The 22706-nt window shown below is 40.6% G+C and overlaps 1 protein-coding gene and 1 pseudogene across 3 annotated transcripts in view; both read left to right on the top strand.

The window, feature by feature from the left end:
* LOC106882406 (4-aminobutyrate aminotransferase, mitochondrial) overlaps positions 1-22706 on the top strand; it is a 205254-nt gene that overhangs the window by 94975 nt on the left and 87573 nt on the right. The gene's annotated exons all lie outside the window — the stretch shown is intronic.
* On the top strand, positions 20623-20741 carry LOC128250648 (5S ribosomal RNA; annotated as a pseudogene).

Below are 22706 nucleotides of genomic sequence, written 5' to 3'. Positions count from 1 at the left end.
AATGCAAGAATAAAGTTCTTCATCTTCATAGGGCATTCGAATTAAGGCAATGGATCATCAGAGTGAAAAACGAGAGCATACAATATAAACAAAAGGAAGAAGGAAAAGGAAAGAAAACATAGATTAGACAAATAGTCTAGAAGCCCAATATGTTAAGAGCAAATAATTTACCATCAGGGGCTACAGGGTTAGTAGGTAAAAGAATTTATTGACTGCATTTTGGCTATCCAATCAGTAACGGGCATAAGATATGTTACATCACCTATTTTGTTATGTCCTGCTTTGTATTAAAAAACGAGCTATAAATGTGGTCCAGTCGATGTGTTGGTTAATCTATGGTTTTCTCTATTTTCTAATTATTTGCATTATATATATATATATATATATATATATATATATATATATATTATTTTGTTTAAAAGAGTTCCAACACTGTCTGTTTTTTATGTTTTATTTATATTCCTGCAGAACCAATGTGGGGTATAGAATATGGAATATACAATATATAATATAAAATAAAATAAAATAAAAATGGATGGCACCATGAAATAAAATATTGAATGTAGATGAAATATTGAGTGTTCAATATAAAGGATCAAATATATAAATATAAATATAAATATATAAAGGCCTTTATGTATTTATATTTATATTTATATATTTGATCCTTTATATTGACGCAGTCTTGCCATGAATGAATTCCTCTTGTGCCTGTCCACTGAACGGTCCTGTTGGATGCCCTCATTTCCCGCTGCCCTGGACAGACAATGCAAAACGTTTTCAATTGACACAACAGATGTAATCGAGAAGGTCATATTTACCTTTTTTTAAATTTTAATCTTTGCTAAATTGCTTACCTCCATACGACCAATCTTTGGAAGATATAGTGTGTGTTGACACTTGTGGCGGCTTATAAGGACATTGAATGCAGCATTAATTGTATCAGTGGAGTCTGTAATAACGCCTGAATGAAAAACTTGATGCTTTGGTATGACATTTTGTAAATAGATTAATGGGTGTGTTAGTGAAACTTACAATGATAATGTTCTCTCACTATTTGCGCAAGACCTCCTTGTAGACAATGTTTTTTTTTTGTTTTTCGACATGGAATGTACATAAAAAGATTGTCTTTACATCCTACTCTAAAGCAGCCTATGTGGAGTTGCCCATGGGAGAAGCAGGACTCTGCCAAGTGTAGGCCAGCTACTGACAGTGTTTGCCTCTGGGACTTGTTGATGGACATGGCAAAACTGATGCGTAGGGGGAATTGAAGTCGCTGAAATTGGAAAGGGATGTCAGCATCAGATGGAGTAAGTGGAATCCTCGGTATGAAGACATCCTCTCCTTTTCCACATCCAGAAATGATGGTAGCTTCGATGACGTGCTGCATGGCAGTCTTAATGACAAGACGCGTACCGTTGCAGAGTTTTAGAGGGCTTAGATTCCTCAGAAGCATAACTGGAGTTCCAACTTTCACTGACAATATATGAGGGGGCAGTCCTGGTGGTTCCAGTGAATTAAGAAATTCAACGGGATAGTTGACTGCCTGATCGGGGTCAGGGATCGAATCAATTGATTTGTAGACATGAAGCCTACCAGGAATGACTTGCACCAGTTGCTGGTTGATGGCGTTAACCATGCTGTTTTTTGGAAATTAAATAGCTCTTTCGCATAGCCAGTTAAGGTCCTGGTAGTTTTCATGCAGACGGGGAAAGACTTTTCCTTTTAGTTCTTTGAGGGTGTCGACATTTGTTGAAATCGAGGACAGCGTAGTTTCTCCATCATCACTGAGAAGTGATTTTCCATCCCCCAGTGACAAAAGGTTCGCTGCGAATTCTGCTGCCTGTTGGTCGCTATGCAGCCTGGCTCGCATATTCGTTGTGAGGGTCAATGTTGTTATGCTTTGCCATAACGAAGACGACTTGAGACAGGCACTAACTTCGTCTGCCTTAGTTCCTTTGGGAATAACTGGTAGAGTCTGCCGAAAGTCACCAGAAAGTAGAATCGTAACACCCCCCCCCCCCATTGTAGTTGAGCAATCTCTGATATCTTGTAGTGTTGCGTTGAGGGCTTCAAGAGCATGCCTATGTGCCATAGTGCATTCGTCCCACATGATGAGTTGGCACTTCCATAAAAGCAGGCCCTTGTCCGACGTTTTGCTTATGTTGCAAGAGGGCTTGTCACATTTCGCCAAGTTAAAAGGTAGCTTGAAGGTCGAATGTGCTGTCCTGCCACCGGGTAATAGAGTTGCAGCAATCCCGGAAGATGCCACCGCTATTGCGATAATTTTACGCAGTCGCACTTTTGCAAGAAGAAGCTTTGTTAAGGTTTTTCCTGTCCCTCTCGGTGCATCTAGGAAAAAAAGTCCACGTTTTTTGTTCTCCACATTATCCAAGATCATGCATACGATATGCTGTTGTTCCGGAATAAGTTTGAACTCATTTTCGCATACATACTGGGTGAGGACATGTGCGTCATAGGAAGTTTCTCGAATTAGCTCAGTACTCAGAGCAAACGTTCCTTCTCAAAAGGGTTCAAGAAGCCCATAAGTTGGCAAGGTACCTCCGTCTATGCAAGAAATACTGTTTTCAAGGGCAATCAAGGTACAGTTATAGACGGCATCATTGGCAGAATGAAGGGTGGGGAACTTCAGTTTGGCTTGGTGGTAGAAGTCTTCTGCAAGGGCATCTCTATACTTCATCCATAGGGATAGGGGGTCTGCTATCTCACAAATATGAAGGAGAATTGCAAAAAGGTCTCTGAGGCTTTGAGGAGACTGGGAAAGGGCAGCTTCCACGAGAGTAGCGTCCCACTGCGCACCGTCTTCTAAAAATCCGTATTTTAAGTATGCCTCCCTGAATGTTCTGCAAAGCTCGCCGTTGACTGTTTTCAAGTGTTGATAGGACTTTGGTCGCCTTACCTCATGAAGAAGCAACCGAAGATAGAAGCACTCCTGTTGACTTGGATGAACAGTGTACACTCTGCCAAAACAACTGTCAAATTTAATGGATGGGAAGTCGTCAACGGATTTTCCCTGGGTCCTTCGGTGCCAGGCCTTATTGTTCCAAATGTAGTATGATGACACTTGGTGGTACAGCAGGGTTTCAGCGAATGTATCTTCATTGCATAATTTAAAAAATGCAGTAAGGGTAGTGTCTCTCGGGTGTTCAACGAATGTGGCAGCAGTGGAAGCTGAGAAGTAAATTCTTTGACCGTTCTCAAGGTGAACAGCAAGTTGCTGAATGGCTGGGTGGTGTTGATGCAAAGGGAACCCAAAAATGCGCCAGAAGGTCTCGTTGCTGCTTATGTACCTCCCGACTTGGTACTGTGTTACCTCGTCTTGATTTCCGTCTCGCTGTAGGCCAAACGTAGCTGCGTCAGAGCCCTTATTTATGTACTTGCATACATACTTTATTGACTTGACAGAGCTGCAGAACTCTACGTTGATATGAGTGTTGAAGGCTTTTGACAACAGCGGACAATATGGTACTATCCAGCGGTTATCGACTTCATACAAACCAACACGTGCCGAAAACCTGCCATCTTCGGGTCTCCTGCGTTTATACAGTGGGTAACCGTCCGTGCAAGTCTGGGTGTAACGGAGGAACTGTTTTGGAAATTTTTTGGTACATACAGAGTCTCGTAAGCAAAGGGTTGAACCCATGTCCACAAGGGTCATGAACCATGTTTATGCGAACTATTTCGAAGATGTCTTTGTCAGCAGAGGGATCAGGAATTTCTGCAGAGATTATCTTGTCTATGTCGTTTGTGCTTATCTTTGTGGACAACCAAATAAGAATGTGGGCATGTGGCAAACCCCTTTTCTGCCACTCAACTGTGAACAATATGGTACTATCCAGCGGTTATCGACTTCATACAAACCAACACGTGCCGAAAACCTGCCATCTTCGGGTCTCCTGCGTTTATACAGTGGGTAACCGTCCGTGCAAGTCTGGGTGTAACGGAGGAACTGTTTTGGAAATGTTTTGGTACATACAGAGTCTCGTAAGCAAAGGGTTGAACCCATGTCCACAAGGGTCATGAACCATGTTTATGCGAACTATTTCGAAGATGTCTTTGTCAGCAGAGGGATCAGGAATTTCTGCAGAGATTATCTTGTCTATGTCGTTTGTGCTTATCTTTGTGGACAACCAAATAAGAATGTGGGCATGTGGCAAACCCCTTTTCTGCCACTCAACTGTGAACATGTCACACTGAACACATCCAAATACCTGGCCGAATTTGATGAAATCCATGAGTTTATGTAACTTAAATCGGAAAACCCTGGCAATAAGGTCGTGTCTGTCGTTGGGCTTTTGACCATTGAAAAGTTCTGCCTGTATCTCGTGCCACTTGGGATTGCAGGTGAAAGTTATGAAGAGATCAGGCCGACCAAAATGATGTACATATGTCATAGCATCTTGCATTCTCTCCTGCATATAACGCGGACCACCGGTAAACGTTGAGGGCAAAATGCATGCATGTCCTATATCCCCAGGAGCAACGTCATTGTTGAGGCTATCGAGGAGATGGATATACTGCTCAGACCGCAGCTTTTTTTTATTGTTTCTAATGAAACGAAGCCTTTCAGATTCCATTTTTGCATACATGTCGACAGCAAACTGATGGAAAAGCTTGCGGGAACAGTGCAGATGATTCATGGCATTGACTCGAATCATCAGGCGATAAGAGTAGAAAGCCATGCATGAAACCTGCTTGTTGCTGCAGACGTCTGTCCTGAGAGGATGACATTGCAGAATGCCAATATGGTACCCGTTTTCACTATGAGGAAATAGTAGGGGTTACTGGAGTGCATCGTATGCCCTGTGAGTTTCTGGAATTCGCCTTATGGTATCATCACGACACAACAGAACGATGTCCCTAGGGTTAGACTGGTCACCCTGAAGAATGATAGCCATTTCATTACATGAAGGTTGGTTGTAACGTCCAAGGTGTTCTCCAGATGGGCGTTTGTCAGCATCAATGACCAATTTAAAATTGGGGCTTGAGGTCATCTCCACGGCATACTTGAAACTACGCACGTAGCTGTTTGTAGCATGAAACATCTCTTGCAATTGCAATGTCAGCTCGAAGTCAGTACCTGGTGATATTGTGGATCATTTTGCGGTTTGGTCTTGATAGTTGCAAATGAAGTACAGCTGAAGAAACTTTGGCTCTTGGCCTGCGGCTGGCTGAAGAGATCCAATTCTATGGTAAACTTGGCCCTGTACTTTAAAAGTGGGTATGAACCCTTCTTATCTGATGACGTTCCCTCCAAATGAGGTCATTTGGAAAGCACAGTTGTACTTGCTTATGTAACGAAGAAAACGCCTTGATTGAGTGTTTGTTCCGGTAAGAAGCAGCTGTAATGGATGAGGGGGGTCCAACAAAGAAGGTAGTCTGACCTTTCCACCTGAGCAGCACAATCCAGCTGGTTCACCGGGCCACTTCCTCGCAGAACAAATTGGACAAATGACTTGCATATAGGAAATCGATAGGTCTGGATGGGATGCATAGTCGAACGCTTTTAATGACCATCTGGAATTTCATGGCCTAGAAACACCTCGGCGACAATTTCTTTGAATTGAGACATTGGCCAGGCGACGAAGCCTGACTTCGGAGCTCTCATTAATTCTGGAGGAAGCAGTAGAGGCAGTGTTTTTGTTGAGGCGAATGGCACATTGTTCAGCATTCTCAGCAGCTCTGTGGGCAGAAGTAGAAGCAGCATCTTTGTTGAGGTGAATGGCACGTTGTTCAGCATTTTCAGCCGCTCTGCGGGCCGAAGTGCAAGCAGCATTATTCATACAACGCAGGTTACGCTGTTGCTCAGACTGAGCAGCTCGCCTTGCGGCTTGTAAAGCAGCACGTCTTGCTCTCCGCATAGCAGAATAATCCCTTTTCGCAGGAGCTAGGACGGCAATTTCTGATGTAGCAATTGCTGGCGATCTGTTGCTACACAGTTCTGTAGATATTGATGCACCATTTTGCATTATGTTCAAAGTAGCTTCTGGAATGTGGTGAATTGTTGCAGTCTGTTGCTGTCTTTTTAAACCGGTTGCCTTCTTTCCCCAGAAAACTCTCTTCTTTGGAGGAATAATCTATGTATATATTAAACAGAACAACAAAAAGTTATAACAGATGGCAGGGTAGGTAGTTTTCACATTTCTAAAGAAGTTCACTGATTTGTAATGTGTTGTCCTGTCTACATAAGTTCCGTAGTTTGTATATTTACAAAACATTGATGAACATGTAGTAAGGTAAGATCTAGTTATATTGTAGTGAATGCTTGTGTGTACGTGCGTGTGTGTACGTTTGAGAGAGAAGAGGGAGAGAGGAAGTGAGAGAGAGAAGGGGAGAAAGGAATAGAGAACGGGAGCAATGAAGAGAGAGAAAGAGAGGAAGGGAGAACGGAAGACAGTTATAAAATAGCTATGCGTACGCGTGTTTATATAAAAAACACACACGAACTAAATCTTCTATCTATAATGTTGATGTGTGTATGTATTTATGTGTATGTTGTCACAGATCACGTATGTGTGGTTGTGTGTGTTTTTACGTTTCTATGTTATGAAAAATATGTGAAAAATACTAAGAGGAGACAAGGACGCTGAACATGCAGACAGACAATGTAACAAAAACATGAATGAATGAAACGGGGTATTCCTTATTCAGTCTAGTTACAAATTATCATTGCAGCTTAGGCAAAAGGAAGTTAAGAGCCCCAGATTCCTTGGAAGAAAGAACCGAATGTAAACATAAAGAAGGACGTATAACAACAGAGAACAGATACATACAAGTTGCACAGTAAATTAAGCTTTTTGCTTTGAAATTCATTTTTGCATTAACTTTGAAAATCTGATTATTTTTAAAGGAGATTTGTCTGCCCTTTTCAATGTTTTCACAAGTTCCTCATTGCTTAACTTGCATTGTTTCAATGTTAGACATAAATTTCACTTTGGTGAGCAGTGTTTTTAGGTTGGGTGCTTGGCGTCTGCTATATATTATTTGTGAGTCTTTTATGAGTGCATTCATTTTGGGGAATTGCTGGAAAATTGGGAAATATTGTTTGGCGGCTTTCACAATGTTGAAGTTCCTTGGGTTGTGAGTAACAACAAAAAGGATAACTGTTTTTTCCTTTTTATTTTGATTGGTCTGTTTTTCTCAGTGTTGTCACTGGAATGTTCTGGGCCTTGGAGATAGCTGTATTGATGAGGTTCACCAGACATTTTTATCTTTTAAGGAACCATTTTAGTTCATATAATCTTTTTTCCTAGATGCGTGGGTTGATCGGAAATTTAAGTATTGGTGTGTGCCTGTTGGTTTGTAAAATAGGTCTGTTTCAACAATAAGGGCAATAAGGGTAACTACATGGTAGAGCCACATGCTAGAAGATACCAAATGACTCTAAAACTATTTTAGTTATCACATAGACACGGGCTGAAAGCGAGGGAAATTAATGAAAAAGATTTTTTTTTAAAGTTTAGCCACAGATCAATTGATTTCTAATTCAGGGATATAACTTCCTTTACTGTCATCAGTATAACATAACTGAATGCACATAATTATAAACATTTATACAGGCATTGCTGTGTGGTAAGTAGCTTGCTTACCAACCACATGATTCTGGGTTCAGTCCCACTGTGTGGCACCTTGGGCAAGTGTCTTCTGCTATAGCCTCGAGCAGACCAAAGCCTTGTGAGTGGATTAGGTAGATGGAAACTGAAAGAAGGCCATCGTGTGTGTGTGTGTGTATATATATATATATATAGAGAGAGAGAGAGAGATGAGAATGTGTGTCTGTCTGTGTGAATCACTAAAATTTGAGAACTACCCAACCGATTTCATTCAAGTTTTACACATGCCTTACTTAGGATCCATGCACTGTCATAGGCCAAAAAAGTTTCAGCTTCTTGCTTAATGCGAGCCCAATGGGATCTTTTTGGTTTGACGGGCAACACTTGTTTTCTTAACGAAACACTTTCAAACTTGGGATACTGGTAGAATGTGTCATATAAAACATCTTTTTCTCTTAGCCTTCTTAACAAAAATTAGTTCTTAATAAGTTATTTCATGTTAAAGTTGTCGTATTTCTGTAATTTCAATCAATCACTGATGTCTATTCAGCTAAATACAGTTAGTGCTTTTTATAAACAATAATTTTTACTGGTGTCAAGAGTGTCATTCCCTGTTTAATTATATCATTATTCCCTAGTAAGGTTTTAGGGTTAGGGTTTGGGTTTTAGAGTTAGGGTTAGGGTTTGGGTTTTAGAGTTAGGGTTAGGGTTTTAGGGTTAGGGTTGGGGTTAGGGTTAGGGTTATAAGTTTTAGGGTTAGAGTTATGAGTGAGGTTATGGCAAAAATAATCATAACCCTAACCGTACTATTTCAGTACTATTTTGGCTACAAACTAAACTTAATTTTGATTCACATATGTATTTGCATTTCAAAAATTTAACATTATAATCTTTTCCATAAATCAACTATCGTAAACATTTTATACGATGATGATGTCACATTTTTCTATATGTGTGTGTACCTTAAAAGACATCAATCATCACAACACACTCACTCACTCTATCTCTCTGTCTCTTTCTCTCTGTCTCTCCCTCTTTCTCTCTCTCACACAGACGTGCACGCACGCACACATACACACATCCATTTCATATACATGTACATACATCTTTCACTTTCTCATCTCCTTCACTTTCTTCCTCTCTGTCCTTTTCGCTTTCTCTTCTTTGAATTTCTGCTTTCTTCAGATAAAATTTTACAGAATGAGCGGGAGAAACACAAAATGAGAAAAAGATAGGGACAAGAGAAGGGAAACAGAGACATAAAACAAGTTTCTATAGATAAAAGACAGAGAAATGCTGATGTTTCATACCTTATGTACAGTGCTTCCCAAACTTTTCACGCCAAATTGCAATATCGCCCACCTATTGGCCGAAACATGCTCCATCGCCCACCTGTGTAAAAAAAAAACCTGTCACAACCCCCTCCCTAACACAAAATCCCCTAGTCCCCCCCTCCTGAAAAATGGAAAAATATAACCAATAACTGAAACGATTAAATTATACACACGTGTCTCGGCTATATCGTAGACTCGTTGCCCTGTTAGTGCTGTTAGGACTAAATATGCGGTTGTTTACAACCTTATTGTGGGTTTAGTTTTGCATTAGCGTGAATAAAATTCTAACGTTGATTCTATATTATGCAGACAGATTAACTTCTGGAAACTTGCACTTTCTTTTACACTGATTTTCATTTTCCCCAAATGAACCATTGATTAGAACTACCGATGCAAAAATAATTAATGATTGTATTATAAAGGAAAAGAATAAAACTTTTTAATGAGAACCATGTGTCTGGTGCAATGCATCAAGTGCAGAAACATTCGATTTCAAACTTGTCAACTTTTAGCTGCAAGTCTCCTCGTTGTGTTACATCCAGTCCAATTTTTTTATGGGAAAATAAAGTTCCAACATGATTAAAACCAGATTCAACCAGGTATGTGGTAGGGAAGGCAAGCAAAAGTAATTTCAGATGTTTCCACAGACTGGGGTAGGAGTTCAGTATACTCTAATGGTACCATAAACCTTCTTTGCCATTACTGTGATATCGCATTGTGGCGTCGTTGTCGTTTTTGCAATTCTATCAATTCTTCCTGAACATGATCCTCGCAATCGACTGCATCGACCTCAAATGGATTGCTATACCAACTTGGAATATTCAGCGCAATTACATCTTGAAATCGCTCCACCATGTCATCGGGAAATGATTGTAAATAGTTGCGATATGTAATTAAATCCTCATCAACCAATTCATCTTTCAAAGAATCCAAGTTGTGGAAATTGATGGAATTGATGTTTTGAAATGTTAGTCTTAACACCAATTTCGAAATGAAGGTAGTGATAAATGATTTACAATCAACGAGACTTTTTCTGTTTCCTTGCAGTAACTTACTGTAGCACATCATTCAATCTACTGTTCATATTTTTTGCCACTAAATGCTGCCGGTGTGCCAAGCAATGAACAGTGTCTGGTGGGAAATTTCACACTTTAGGAGAGATGAAAACCTCTGTATCTTCCTATCATTGAAGGGGCTCCCTCAGACGCACAGGCAAGAATATTACTGAGTGGAATACTATGTTCAAAAAGGAAAGATTTGCACCTTTTGAATCAAGTGGCAATTTCTCTGTGAACAGCAGGTTGAAGGTCTTCACTGAAATACTGAACATTGTTTTGTCTGTACTCCCTTTGACCATCTCACACTTACTTATATGTGTTGAATATATCATCATCATCATTTAACGTTCACCTTCCGTGCTGGCATGGGTTGGACGGTTTGACAGGAGCTGGCCAGGCAGACGTCTGCACTGGACTTCTGTGTTTGTTTTGGCACAGTTTTTGCGGCCAAGTGCCCTTTCTAACACCAATCACCTCATAGGGTATATATGTATGTGTATGTGAGTATATAATGCTTACATGCATAGGTATGTCCCCTGCATCCCTCTTCAGCTGAGCAATCTTAATCTTGTAGGTTTGTGGGTGCTGGTGCCATGTAAAAAGCACCCATGTTGGTGCCATGTAAAAGCAACTGTGCCAGGGCTGTGTAAAAACACCCAGTACACTCTGTAAAGTAGTTGATGTTAGGAAGGGCATCCAGCTGTAGAAACCATGCCAAAGCAGACATTGAGCCCAGGCAGCTCTTCAGCTGGCCTGTTCCTGTCAAACTGTCCAACCTATGCCAGCGTGGAAAACGAACATTAAATGATGATGATGATCGGTGAGAGAGTATGCAGACGTTTGCCAACTCTATTTCTGCCAATTGTCATTTGCTTTACACTGTTCGTACTTTTCTTCCATCTTACCACCCATACCTGTTTTCACTTTCTGCTCCTTTTTTTCTTCTCCTCTCCTTTCTTCTTGTGAGGATCAAAGGTGTGAAGTATTTGAGATTGTTAGACAGTGTATTCTGTGAAATCAAGATGTTTTAGGTGAGAAATGTGTGTGTGAATGGATAATGGTACCCTTACACTCAGTGATTCTGAAAAGAAAGAGGCATAGAAATGCTATAAAAGGTTATTAAATGTGGATAATGTGTGAGAGAAAGAGGGTCTTCCCAACAGATGGACCAGCTATCCTAGTTGACAGCTGTATGATAGATAAAACAGTTTAGGATATGAAATCAGGGAAAGCCCCTAGTCCATCAGAAATCACTGCTGTGATGCTTAAAATATCTGGTGAAGTAGGATATGGCCTAGTCACCCCTATAGTTAATCAGTTTCTGCAGGAAGGAGTCATATCTAATGACTGGTATACCACCATTTAGTCAACTGTTGTAAGAGTAAAGGAGTCACTTTGAATAGAAGTAAGTACAGAGGTATCAAATTGCTGGACCAGGCTGTGAAAATTACAGAAAGAGTTGTAGCCTATTTAATTAGGAAGAGAATTAATCTAGATGAGATGCAGTTTGGTTCTGTACCAGGATGGAGTACTGCTGATACTCTCTTTCTAGTAAGACAACTGCAAAAGTATTTAGCTAAAAGTTAGTCATTATAGTTAGCTTTCATCAACCTAGAGAAAGCCTTCAACTGAGTCCCTTACTATGTGATCTGTTGGTATCTAAGGATGCTAAGAGCAGAGGAATGGCATTTGAGGGCCCTACAAGTTATGTTCAGGGATGCTATCAGGAGGTATTAGTAAGAGTTAGTAACGAGTGCAGCAACAAATTCAGTGCATAGGTAGATTACTATGGCATAGTTTTCAATACCCCCTCCCCCTATTTATCATAGTCCTCCAGACAGGAATTTATGACTGGTTGCCCTTGGGAGCTAAATGCTGATTACCTTGTTCTTGTAACAGAATTTGTAGTTGATCTAGAAGAGAAAGTTCAGGTGTGGAAGCAAAACTTGGAATCAGAGAGCCTTAAAGTTAACTTAGCAAAAGTCCAAGTTCTAGTTAGCAGGAAAACAGACAAGGCATTACTTCCTTCAGGAAAATGGCTCTGCTTGATATGTAAAAGAGTAAGTAACAATTCCATGTAGTGTCACCAGTGCTCGCAATGGATAACCAAGAGGTGCAGTGGAATCGCAGGAAGGTTAATAATGACTTTGTATATGGCAAATGTCCTAGAGCAATAAATACTAAATATGTATGGAAAATAGATTTTCTCAAATGCCCAGGAGGTAGTAGTTTCTGTTACATAGGTATCTTTTACATAGGCGGCGAGCTGGCAGAAACGTTAGCACGCCGGGCGAAATGCTTAGCGGTATTTCGTCTGCCGCTTCATTCTGAGTTCAAATTCTGCCGAGGTCGACTTTGACTTTCGTCCTTTCGGGGTCGATTAAATAAGTACCAGTTATGCACTGGGGTCGATGTAATCGACTTAATCCGTTTGTCTGTCCTTGTTTGTCCCCACTGTATGTAGCCCCTTGTGGGTAGTAAATAAATAACATAGGTATCCGATTTAGCAATGGAGGAGGATAGTTGCTAGAATAAGAATGGTATTAAGTGGTGGGGGATGATTTCAAAATGTTGATCCTTAAGGGAAAGACACAAAGGACTGAGATGATTGATTTGCTGTACTCAATAAGACCTGTCTGTCACAACGAAAGCAAAGTTCTAAGAAAATTGGGTTTATGTCTGGTCTCACTGCTAGCCATTTTATAAGTGGATGTTTTATCTTGTGTGTATTTAACTCCAGAAAATAACTGCTCCTGTAGACCTATGCATAACTATCCTGTCTTCTATGAACAAATATTGAATGAATTGAGATGTACATAGTGAAAATATCGTCTTCCTCATTTTAAGAGAGTAGGATGTGATTTGAGGGAGAAAGGCAGTTTGCATTACTTCATTGGCGTGTGTATGTTATATGTGAACATCTCACGATTATTTTGTAATTTTGTGAGTTAACAGGCTTTCAAATTCATGCATATGTATGCATTATTAGCGCATAAAATGTACTATTTCTTAGTTATGTAGCTTGAAGTTAGAGTTATGCACCTTGATCAGAAAATGCAAGGGAGATGACTTGGATTTTCATTATGTGTCGTTTTGAGATGGCGGCTTATCTAGAGTCGTTAGAAGTTCAGACAGAATGTTTTACAGTGTTTGTTTTGGTCCTCTGTGCTCTGAATTCAAAAGTCTACAAAGTCATCTTTGTTTTTCATCCTATTTGAGATCGATAAATAAAATACCGGTCACTGTACTAAACGATTCTTCTTTCCCAGCTTCCCTGTGTTCAGACCTGGATAGGGAAGGACTCCATCAGGTTTATAATATTATAAATACTGAAATCCTCCCCTCCCCCACAAACACTGAAAGGTTAATGAAATTTCCTTATGGAGAAGTTTGTTTCTGGAGTAGGGACAGACCCTTGAAATTGCAGGCTCTTGTAGATTGGTGAGATTAACATGACAAATATAACACCAAAAATCATCTGTCAGTAAATGTTTGCAAGAGTGATTCCTGCTGCTTAAAGGCACATAAGAACCAGGAAGTGATGTTAGAAATCTTATATGCTTGTAAAATCTACTTAACTAAAAGTACCAAGACAGTTTAGGCTGTTAACACATTCATCATCACCATCACTGACAAGTCCTACACCAATTATCATTTACTTCAAGAAGGAGACGCAGTACCTAAAATTTAACAGGCATCCTAGACTCGTAACACTCGTGGCCTCTGCTGGTCCTTTGGATTAGTAACACTGATAACTTTTGCAAGCCTTCTCAATTAATAGCTGCCATAACCTTTGCAGGCTTCTTGGATTAATAGTTTCCTTAGCTTTTCTTTCTAGAATGATGAGGTTGGTTAATGCTAATGGGGTGTGGTGGAGCAAATGTCGACAGTAGAAAGTGAGATATAGAGATCTGATGCCCTGAAAAGGAGGAAGTTGGCAAACTTTGATGAAGTAAGTTAAAGTACTAATAGAGGGGAAGAATGGGCTCAGGTAGTTTGCAGCTTCTTATTTTAGAGCAACAAAAGTTGTAAAAGTAGTACACAAGACAGAGAGAGGACACAGTGTTGTGTAGTTTTGTTTTTGTGGCATGTTTGGTGGAATTGTCAATAAGTGAAATGGTGCTATCTGGATTGGGTTTTTTGTTTACCAAAATCCACTCACAAAACTTTGGTTGACCTGGGGCTGTAGTAGAATGAGACTTGCCCAAGTGTCACACAGTGGAACTGAACCAAAGACTACAACATGGTTGGAAAGCAAGCTTCTTAACCACATAATCACATTTGCATAACACAGAAAAGCCAATCTCTGGGAGATTTGGTCTCAGAAACTATACACATGGTCACTAAGAAGAAAAATTAATTGAAAATTGTAAAGGAAGGATGATGATTGTCTACAACTGTTTTTATGACTTTAAAGAGGCTGAAAGGGAATTCAGTAGGAATAGCAGTTGATAGAGATATTGCCATTGGACATGCATACTGTGACATGTTCCCATAGGTGATGGGAAGTCTAGATTCCTTGAAAAACAAAAAAAGATTTGAAGATGGGAGCTATATCTGGAGTCTAAAAGTAACTGAAAGGATACAGCCAGGGTTAGTTACTTTTTTTTAGGCTGGAGTGACCAGAGATGTTATGACACTTAGTGACTATGTGTGTATATGGTAATGAAGAAAATAGCCTGGGAAAATGTAGGGTGTTGGGGAAACTAATCCAGCAGCAAATGTAGTTACTTTATTTGTATGATGATGATGATGATGATATATATATATATATATATATCTTTCGGTTGTCCACTCACTCATATATATATATATATATATATATATAAAGTATATATTTATGTGTGTGTGTGTGGGGGGGGGTAAGTCCTTGGGTTGATTTCCTCAACTAAAGTTGTTGCTCCAGCATGGCCACAGTCAAGTGACTGAAACAAGTAAAAGAATATATTATATATATATATATATATATATATATATATATATTTATATAAATAAGGATAAGATCGTTATTTAAAATACCAATCATATCAAGTGGCCAGCATGGGAATAAAAATCTCATAGGTAATAATTATTATTAAAATTATAATCAAGGGTATCTAAAAGATACCACCATGCTAGATATAGCAGCTAAAACTTGACTCTAAAACCACATTAAATGTTCATACAGTACCAGGAGAGAAGACAAAGAGACAAAATAAACTAGCAAAAAATTATAGTCAAGGCGTGGCTATGTGGTAAGAAGCTTACTTCCCAACCTCATGGCTCCAGGTTCAGTCCCACTGTGTGGCACCTTGGGCCGACCAACGCCTTTGAGTGGGTTTGATAGATGGAAACTGAAAGAAGCCTGTCGTATATATATATGCATGGATGATGGTACGCTTGCATTAAATGAGGATGCAAAGAAAGAGGTCTGGAGATGCCACTACGATAGATTGCTTAATAAAGAGAATGAATGGGAGAAAGAGAGCCTGCCTTATGTCGACCCAATAGAGGGACCAGCTATCCGAGTTGATAGTACCAGGGTAGATAAAGCAATTAAGAGTATGAAGACCGGGAAAGCCCCCGGCCCATCAGGAATCACTGCAGAGATGCTCAAAATATCTGGCAGTGTTGGCTATAGCCTAGTCACCCGTATTACGAACCAGGTGATACACGAAGGAGTCATACCCTATGACTGGTGTAGCAGCATCATAGTCAACTGCTACAAAGGTAAAGGGGACGCTTTAGATACAAATAATTACAGAGGCATCAAGCTGTTAGATCAGGTTATGAAAGTTACAGAGAGGGTCATAGCCCAACTAATTAGGGAGCGAATCAATTTAGATGAGATGCAGTTTGGGTTCGTGCCAGGTAAAAGCACTACTGATGCCTTATTTCTAGTGAGACAGTTGCAAGAGAAATACCTAGCCAAGGATAAACCTCTGTACCTGGCTTTCGTTGACATGGAGAAAGCCTTTGACAGGGTCCCCCGATCCCTTATCTGGTGGTCAATGAGGAAACTTGGGATAGAAGAATGGCTAGTGAGAGCTGTGCGAGCCATGTACAGAGATGCGGCCAGTAAGGTGAGGGTTGGAAATGAGTACAGCAATGAATTCCGGGTAGAGGTAGGGGTCCACCAAGGTTCCGTCCTCAGCCCCCTATTATTTACCATAGTCCTCCAGGCAATCACAGAGGAGTTCAAGACAGGTTGCCCCTGGGAGCTCCTCTATGCTGATGACCTTGCCCTAATTGCGGAGTCACTATCAGAACTAGAGGAGAAGTTTCAGGTGTGGAAGCAAGGTCTAGAATTGAAGGGCCTTAGAGTCAACCTAGCTAAAACCAAAATCCTAATAAGTAGGAAGGTAGATAAAACACAAACCCCTTCAGGTAGATGGCCCTGCTCAGTATGTAGAAAAGGAGTAGGTAGTAACTCTATAAGATGTACCCGGTGCAAGCTATGGACACATAAGAGGTGCAGCAACATCAAAGGCAGGTTAACTAGCAAGTTAGTTTTTGTTTGTGGCAGATGTTCAGGTGCAATAAAGACTGCAAACAAACAGGAAACAACTTCTATCTCATTCCAGGGTGAAAAACTAGAGGTAGTCGATAGCTTCCGCTATCTGGGCGACCAAGTTAGTAGTGGGGGTGGGTGCGCTGAAAGTGTAGCTGCTAGAATAAGAATAGCCTGGGCAAAGTTTAGAGAGCTCTTACCCCTGCTGGCGACAAAGGGACTCTCACTCAGAGTAAAAGGCAGACTGTATGACGCATGCGTATGAACAACCATGCTACATGGCAGTGAAACATGGGCTGTAACTGCTGAGGACATACGTAAGCTCGCAAGGAATGAAGCCAGTATGCTCCGTTGGATGTGTAATGTCAATGTGAATACCCGTCAGAGTGTAAGTATCTTGAGAGAAAAGCTGAACATTAGAAGCATCAGTTGTGGCGTGCAAGAGAGACGATTGCGCTGGTATGGACATGTGGTGAGAATGGAGGAGGATAGCTGCGTGAAAAAGTGCCACACCCTAACAGTTGAGGGAACCCGTGGAAGAGGTAGGCCCAGGAAGACCTGGGCTGAGGTGGTGAGGCAAGACCTTCGTACATTGGGCCTCACCGAGGTGATGACTACGGACCGAGACCTTTGGAAATGGGCTGTGCGTGAGAAGACCCGGCAAGCCAAGTAAGATCGTTGCCAGTGCCCCTGGACTGGTTCTTGTGCGGGTGGCACATGAGATGCACCATTTTGAGCGTGGCCGTTGCCAGTACCGCCTGACTGGCTCCTGTAGGATTTTCGAGCGAGATCGTTGCCAGTGCCCCTGGACTGGCTTGTGCGGGTGGCACATAAAAGACACCATTTCGAGCGTGGCCGTTTTCGTGCGGGTGACACGTAAAAGCACCCACTACACTCTCTGAGTGGTTGGCGTTAGGAAGGGCATCCAGCTGTAGAAACTCTGCCAAATCAGACTGGAGCCTGGTGTTGCCATCCGGTTTCACCAGTCCTCAGTCAAATCGTCCAACCCATGCTAGCATGGAAAGCGGACGTTAAACGATGATGATGATGATGATGATGATATAATATTTATCCAGATGAAAATTTACTTCCTCTGCTAAGGGAATTATGATGAGTACAAAAAGACATTATATGATAATAATATGCATTATTTCTTTGATGATGTCATGGTCTTTTTGACAGAAACAGCTGTCTGGGATAATTGAATAAATGAATAATCCATCATTAACAACGAAATCTGCTTCATTTCATTTTATTTGATGACATTTATTGAACTCCGTTTAATGAATTGATTCTTATATATATATATATATATATATATATATATATATATATATATATATATATACCGGGAACGTGAAACTCAGAGTAACAGTCTTTTGCTGCTTTTAAATAAAGTATATATATATATATATATATATATATATATATATATATATTTATGTGTGTGTGTGTGTGGGTAAGTCCTTGTGACTGAAACAAAAGAATAAAAGAAAAAAAATATATATATATATATATATACACACACACACACACACACACACATATATATATATATATATAGAGAGAGAGAGAGAGAGAGAGAGAGAAAGAGAGAGAGGGAGAGAGGTATGTTGATATAAACAGGAGAAGTAGAACTCAAAATATGAATATATGTATATTTTTATTAATATTTAACATTAGCAGAATAAAGGTAAGATAGTGATGAGTGTATATGTGTGTGTGTATATATATATATACATAGGCGCAGCATGGCTTTGTGGTAAGAAGCTTGCTCCCAACCACATGGTTCTGGGTTCAGTTCCACTGTGTGGCACCTTGAGCAAGTGTCTTCTACTATAACCTCGGGCTGACCAAAGCCTTGTGAGTGGATTTGGTAGACAGAAACTGAAAGAAACCTGTCTTATATACGTATATATTTGTGTGTGTGTCTGTGCCATCATCTCCCCACCATTGCTTCACAACTGATGTTGGTGTGTTTATGTCCCTGCAACTTAGCAGTTTGGCAAAAGTGACCAATAGAATAAGTACTAGGCTTACAAAGAATAAGTTCTGGGGTAGATTTGTTCAACTAAAGGCGGTGCTCCAGCATGGCTGCAGTCAAATAACTGAAACAAATAACTAAATGACATGTATAAACACACACACACACACACACACACTATACAAAGAGAGAGAGAGATGCATTACATACATTTACACACACGTTATATGGTGGTGTATATACTATTTAATGTGTGCATAACTGTGAGCTAGTATGTATTAGTATAATCATACATCAGTTGTGGTGTGCAAGAGAGACGATTGCGCTGGTATGGACATGTGGTGAGAATGGATGAGGATAGCTGCGTGAAAAAGTGCCACACCCTAACAGCTGAGGGAGCCCGTGGAAGAGGTAGGCCCAGGAAGACCTGGGCTGAGGTGGTGAGGCAAGACCTTCGTACATTGGGCCTCACCGAGGCGATGACTACTGATCAAGACCTTTGGAAATGTGCTGTGCGTGAGAAGACCCGGCAAGCCAAGTAAGATCGTTGCCAGTGCCCCTGGACTGGCTCTTGTGCGGCTGGCACATGAGATGCACCATTTTGAGCGTGGCCGTTGCCAGTACCGCCTGACTGGCTCCCGTAGGATTTTCGAGTGAGATCGTTGCCAGTGCCCCTGGACTGGCTTGTGCGGGTGGCACATAAAAGACACCATTTCGAGCGTGGCCGTTTTCGTGCGGGTGACACGTAAAAGCACCCACTACACTCTCTGAGTGGTTGGCGTTAGGAAGGGCATCCAGCTGTAGAAACTCTGCCAAATTAGATTGGAGCCTGGTGTTGCCATCTGGTTTCACCAGTCCTCAGTCAAATCGTCCAACCCATGCTAGCATGGAAAGCGGACGTTAAACGATGATGATGATGATGATGATGATGATACTATCATCAAGCATTGATTGTCCACAACAGTTGACTTATCCACTTGTGTAGAAAATTCAGAACACTGGAGAATATATGCTCCAGCATGGCCACAGTCAAATGACTGAAGCAAGTAAAAGAATAAAAGAATAAAAGAATAAAAGAATACCATCTGAACACAAATGTATCCCCAGTGCATCTAAAAATGTTCTTGCGTATATATTCACAGTTTAAATCTAGATCGCTTATCTCAGTCACGTGTGAATAACCAAAATAATTCAGCATCGAATAAATTGATTTAAGTGAATTTATATTTATTTTTATTATAATCTAGGATAAAATCCATATAGGATTTTATCAAGTATTAATGTTTATAATTATGTACATTCCATTATGTCATACTGATGACAGTAAAGGAAGTTATATCCCTGAACGAGAAACAATTGATCTATGGCTAAACCTTTTTGAAAAATCTTACACATACTCATACTCATAGTAGACACACACGCACACATATGTATACTTCCACAAACGTACACACACATGTACGACCACTCCTACACACACACATATATACACTCCCATACATGCACATATGCACACAAAACCCACACACTTGGCTACCAACGCACCCACAGACATGCATACACGCATGTATACACACACACACACATATACCCCCACACACAATGCACGCACTCACATACACAGAGACACACATACATATCTACATGCACACACATACACATATATAGAGAGAAAGAGAGTGATACACAGAGAGATCCACAAATGCACCCATATGCACATACACACACTCACATTCACACTTTTCCACTATGCACACATACAAACTCACACACAGAGCCACACTCACCCATTCACACACCTGCTGCTGACTTGCTGCTGACCTCTCACATTCAGGTTTCAGTTGCATAAGATCTCCTTGATTGTATCGAGAATGATGAAAACTTGTTGAAAACTTTGTGTAGGCTTCTGAGCAGGTATCATCAAGCTTTTGGCAGAATTTGATGCAAATTCTCCGCTCAAATTTTTCTGTCATGGTAAATGCAACAATCACATGCTACACACATTACTTCCAAGCACTGCTGTAAGCAGTGGCAATGAGCTAAAATTTAGTGTACATGTGCAGCAGAGTTCAAGGTCTGTCTGTGCCAAGCAGCTTCACTTTGCATGCTTTAGCTTCGTTGTTATGGCAACAGTCCGGATATTTATTGATCAGACCACATATATGTAAATTATGTATATATAGCTTATGGCCATATCACACTGAATTCACTGGTTCTCATCCAATCACCAAATTGAAGCAATGTCGAGCCTAGTGAGTACTTAGATAGGTGACTGCTTGGGAAACCTAGGTGTTGTAAGCATCTCACACTTTTGTAGGTGCAGGAGTGGCTATGTGGTATGAAATTTGCTTCCCAACTACATTGTTCCAGGTTCAGTCCCACTGCATAGCACTTTGGGCAAGTGTCTTCTACTATAGCCTCAGGCCGACCAAAGCCTTGTGAGTGGATTTGATAGACGGAAACTGAAAGAAGCCCGTCATGTGTGTGTGTGTGTGTGTATGTGTGTGTGTGTGTGTTTTTGTTTGTGTCTGTGTTTGTCCCCATCACCATCGCTTGACAACTGATGTCGGTGTGTTTATATCCCCGCAACTTAGCGATTTGGCAAAAGTGACCGATAGAATAAGTACTAAGGTTACAAAGAATAAGATTTGCTCAGCTAAAGGTGGTGCTCCAGCATTGCCACAGTCAAATGACTTAAACAAATAAAAGAATACAAAAAATAAAAGAATATATATATATAAATAATATGGGTGGCTTATTAGCAATTTAACAACCTAATGGCAAATTTCTACATGTCAATAAAGTGACAGAGTACTAAGTAGTACCGGCATTGCTAGAAATAAGAGTCAAACTGACTCATTAGCCACAAGAGCACTATCTTAATAACTTACAAGTGAGACAAGCTCACTGGTGATTCCGAATTTTGATGAAGAGCATCTTAATTCTCATCAATGGCTCTTACCGTGCCTAGGTTTAAACTCAACTCACCTTGTCAGCTTATAAGAAAACCATTGAACTCATGCACATATTTGAAAAGCTGTAGAAGTGAAAACTATAAATAATATGGGTGGTTTATTAGCAATTTAACAACCTAAAGGCAGATTTATCGATGTCACTAAAGTGACAGAGGGTATATGTATATATATATATATATATATATATATATATATATATGTATGTATGTATGTATGTATGTATGTATGTGGAGGCGCAATGGCCCAGTGGTTAGGGCAGCGGACTTGCGGTCAGAGGATCGCGGTTTCAATTCCCAGATCGGGCATTGTGAGTGTTTATAGAGCGAAAACACTTAAAAGCTCCACGAGGCTCCAGCAGGGGATGGTGGTGAACCCTACTGTACTCTTTCGCCACAGCTTTCTCTCACTTCCTGTTTCTGTTGTGCCTGTAATTCAAAGGGTCAGCCTTGTCACACTGTGTCATGCTGAATATCCCCGAGAACTACATTAAGGGTACACATGTCTGTGGAGTGCTCAGCCACTTGCACGTTAATTTCACGAGCAGGCTGTTCCGTTGATCGGATCAACTGGAACCCTCAACGTCGTAAGCGACGGAGTACCAACAACAACAATGTATGTATGTATATATATATATATATATATATATATATATATATATACTAGCAGCTAAGCCCGGTTTCACTTGGTCAGAGAATGATGCGAAGAGAGAAACAAGGACATAAAAAAGAGGAAGAAGTGGATATGAAGTGGTGTTTGGGCGACGGATCTTGGTAGAAAAAAAAAAGAATGTCATGGTGAGTTAGTAAGGAGAGCAAAATAAGACTGGACTTACGTGGGCTGGTAGGACGATGAAAAAATTGCGGAGTTGAAATTGGAGCAGTTGAAGTTGCCGTTGTTATCATTGGAGTGCCTCTTGGTAGACAACATTCTTCGTCCTTCCCTCGGGTGCACAAATAGAAAGACCATGGGAACAGCCAACATACAGTTGTGCGTGTGAGAATACTTGCTCTGTCAGATTCAAACCAACTGCTTGCACTGGTTGTCCCTGCACCTTGTTGATTGTCATGGGAAAGCAGAGTTTGATGGGAAATTGCATCTGTTTAAACTTGTAGGTTGTATCGGAGTGGGCAAGGGACATGGGAGTTATAAGTATGTCTTAGCCAGCAGCCGGTTCATTCAAGATTGTTGCCTACAGAACTCGGGAGCACAATTTTTTGATAATCATCCGCGTACCATTGCACATTATTGGAGCATCTAAATTCCTTAGCAGCATGATTGGCGCGCCAACTTT

The sequence above is a fragment of the Octopus bimaculoides genome, chromosome 23, assembly GCF_046866305.1.
Source record: "Octopus bimaculoides isolate indiv1 chromosome 23, ASM4686630v1, whole genome shotgun sequence".
NCBI lineage: Eukaryota > Metazoa > Mollusca > Cephalopoda > Octopoda > Octopodidae > Octopus > Octopus bimaculoides.
Note: the sequence above shows the minus strand (reverse complement) of the source record. Positions and strands in the feature narration are given on the sequence as shown.